The 3,348-nt window shown below is 38.9% G+C and overlaps 1 non-coding gene across 1 annotated transcript; it reads right to left on the reverse strand.

The window, feature by feature from the left end:
• Positions 1–2,896: 2,896 nt before the first annotated feature.
• On the reverse strand, positions 2,897–2,969 carry Trnav-uac (transfer RNA valine (anticodon UAC)). Its single transcript has one exon. It is a non-coding gene; the product is annotated as a tRNA-Val (tRNA).
• Positions 2,970–3,348: the final 379 nt, after the last annotated feature.

Here is a 3,348-nt window from a genome sequence, read left to right on the forward strand (position 1 = left end):
ACTTTTAATTTTCTCTCTCTCTCTCTCTCCTCCTCTCGCTCTCCTCTCTTCTTCTCTCTCTCGTTCCTCTCCGTCTATCCCTTCTCCCCTCTTCATCCTCCATCTCTCGTGCCCATTTTCCCTGTCTCACCCAAGTCATCCTCATTCTCTCTCTCTATCTATTCTTCTCCCTCTCTCTCTCGGGCTCCTCTCTCCACTCTCTCTCTCTCTCTGGTTTATCAGTAATTCAATTAAAATCGTTTCTACGTAATACTTAATCGCGATGCACCATTAGGGATTCAACGATCACATAAGAACAATAGATTGGGCACAACCATTTCACAAGTAATACGGAAGATGTAGCCGGCGCCGCCACCTTGGTGTAGGATAGAAATGGCTAAAAGGGCTCGGAGTAGTAAAATTTTTGGTGTGCGCTTATCAAACATTCTGTGATCTAACCTACATATGAATAAAGTAAGATTTTGAAACTTGACATAAATGAAAAACATAAGTTATGTACGCAAACAGTTTCCTTCAAAACATTAATAACTGCTGCTATAGTATATTTTTCAGAGTTAAATAAAGTTGAACTGTTTGAGATTTAAATTGTGACTTGAAAAAGTTACTCTGTGATGAATTTTTATTTTTATTTTTAGGATGGAGACGCCACCAGAGCAAGAAAGTAGTAGCTAAAGAGTTAAATCATTCGAATTATAAAATAAAAAAAAAACAGTTTGTGTGTTTGGCTAATATTTTCATTCTCACCTGTGATAAGTAATGCCTTTAATCTTTCCCATGTTGAAGCAGCCAAAAGCAATGCAAGACAGCCATTGCAAAGCCTTGTACACTAAACGGGCTATACACAGCACCTGCTGTTTGACTGAGAGAATGACTGGAAAGCGCTCGCCACTAGAGTGAGCCATCCCTGGCCGCCGCCATCTTGGTGTAGGCATTGCTCACTAGCTGGCTTCACTTATCGGATCCTGTACCCAATCTCTTCTTCTTATGTTGTCGGTGGGTGGTTTGAACGAAAGTAATCTAGCCTTAGATGATGGATTTTAAGAAAGTCAAATATAAATACTGTCTATTGAGCTGGGGTTAAGAGACATCTAATTTTGCGACAGGAGAAGGCAACAGGTTAATTGAAGAATTAGAGAACCCAAGAAACAGGTACTAAGGCTATACTCTAAAAATCGAAAAGGATAAGTACGTTCTTCCAACAATTCCTGCTAACCACCAACCTCTGCTTCGTTGTTATTTCCACAAGCTTCCGGCATGTTGTTCCGAGAATTTGTGGTCTCGAATCCAGTAATCTATCCAGCTGGTATCTGGTTGCTAGTCAAGGTAACTTGTACTTGAAGATAGTTGTGAAGTGAAGATTTCCATGGAGTCCTTCATAGGAGTTGAGGGAGGCAACAGGAGGAATGACGCTGTAGCAGCTGAGTGTTGAAGTAAGAGTTAAGGAGTGTTGTTGTACCTTGTAAGTCGAAGCAAGGATTCAGTTGTATGCGAACAGAAAAGATGCTAGCTGTATCGTCGTTCATCTCTTTTTATTATTATTATTATTACTCGGGCTTTAAAGATCTTTCCTACGGCTGCGCTCGAAGTTCACATCGCAGCAAAAGCACAGCGGCATTACAGAATATTGGAAGGACAGCAAAGAGAAAAGGATTAATATGTTCAAAATGAACAGAATTTATTTATGTTAGCAAACAAAAAAATATATGAGGATGAATTAAAATAGGATCTTTAAGGGGGAATAAGGCTAGAAACGTAAATTTAATTAAATTTGGTAATAAACGAGTGTGTAAATTCTAACTCAGATTTATCATTGGTACTGATGGCATTTACTAGTGGTAAAATTCAGTTTTATAGATCGAGACAGATTATTTTATATTTCTGCTCCAAATGGTTTGTAGTGTGAAGTATTTAAAAGAATCTACGAATGTTCTTAGGTGACATATATTATTATGAAGATAATGTTTTAGTACCAGTGGATTACCGTAGCATATGTACTTTCCGCTGCGATTGCATTATTAGTTGCGACATCTATTTGTAGCGTTAACCAGTCGGTGACAACAACAGGTTGCTGACATAGAAGAAAAATAAAAGCTGCAGGTGTGGAATTCCAATTTAGCTCAGTTTAAGAAGTACCTCTTCGCTTCGCACCAGTCTGTTCAATAAGTTTCAATGAGGTTGAACATCCAAATAGGACATATTTACAGCTTCCCGGGTTGTCTCAACAGACCGAAGTTGAGTCACTACACTAGTCGAAGTAGGTGGGTATTTGGGAGGGGGGGCGAATTTAACCTCTGACTCTACCCCTCCTGCCAAGGGAACTTTCCCCTCCACCCGCTGGCTGGGGATGCGGGAGGATTTGAAGGTCACTTCCTACACCTGACCAGCAGCAACTGACGGAGGCTTTTATTGATCCCTCTCATCGAAAGATCGTGTTCGAGTGACGAGTGCGCAATCCGTCTTTTGCTGAGATGGCCTCTCTTCCTTCTTTCCTTCCTTTTTCATGCTTCATTTCTTTAGAAAGTTATGAGGTTGCGTGGAACTGGAATTTTGTTATTTGTCTGCGTTTCTCACAAAAGAAAAAACAATACAGCATCAGTGTTACAGTGGATGAATTATCGTGTGTATTTGTACATGTATGATTATTTAGATGTGCTGAAAATGCGACAGCAGCAAAAAATAAAGAAATGAAATTAATAGAAAAAAAATAGTAATAATTATTATCTTTAGAATCCTTGTCAATTTTAGTTTAAAAATGTAGGCAGCTGTGAATTTTAATAAAAAAAAAATGTAGGCAGCAAATAGAACCAGTATAGATATAACCAAATGAGCTAGAATAACGATTAGTGAAAAATTATGTGGCTTGCTTATTTATAACAGAAGAGTGACACAAAACACCTGCTCTCGCCAGGGCTCGAACCTGGGACCTTCTGCGTGTAAAGCAGACGTGATAACCACTACACTACGAGAGCTATGTCTACATGTGATATCAATTTTAAAGTAAATCCTTGTTAAAAGTTCTAGGGACGAAGTATTCCATATAAGAGAGTTTAGTTCATCTGGCTCTAAGGCTTACTGACAGTCACCTGGTATTTTTACTAATTGATAAATTACTAATATCCCAAATAGTAGGAGGAAGGCCTAGCTTAGGCCTCTGTCTTCCGACCCCCTATCTCTCTCTCTCTCTCTCTCTCTCTCTCTCTCTCTCTCTCTCTCTCTGAAGAGTTAATTGTATACAGTAGAGAGAACATAAGGCAGCTGGGTTATTGAAGGATTTTTTAGCTGCCCTACATATTTAAGACCATTTAATGTCTGATACTGAAAATTTATAACTTGTTTAACATATTGCCC

Source organism: Macrobrachium nipponense, chromosome 18 (assembly GCF_015104395.2).
Source record: "Macrobrachium nipponense isolate FS-2020 chromosome 18, ASM1510439v2, whole genome shotgun sequence".
Classification (NCBI taxonomy): Eukaryota; Metazoa; Arthropoda; class Malacostraca; order Decapoda; family Palaemonidae; genus Macrobrachium; species Macrobrachium nipponense.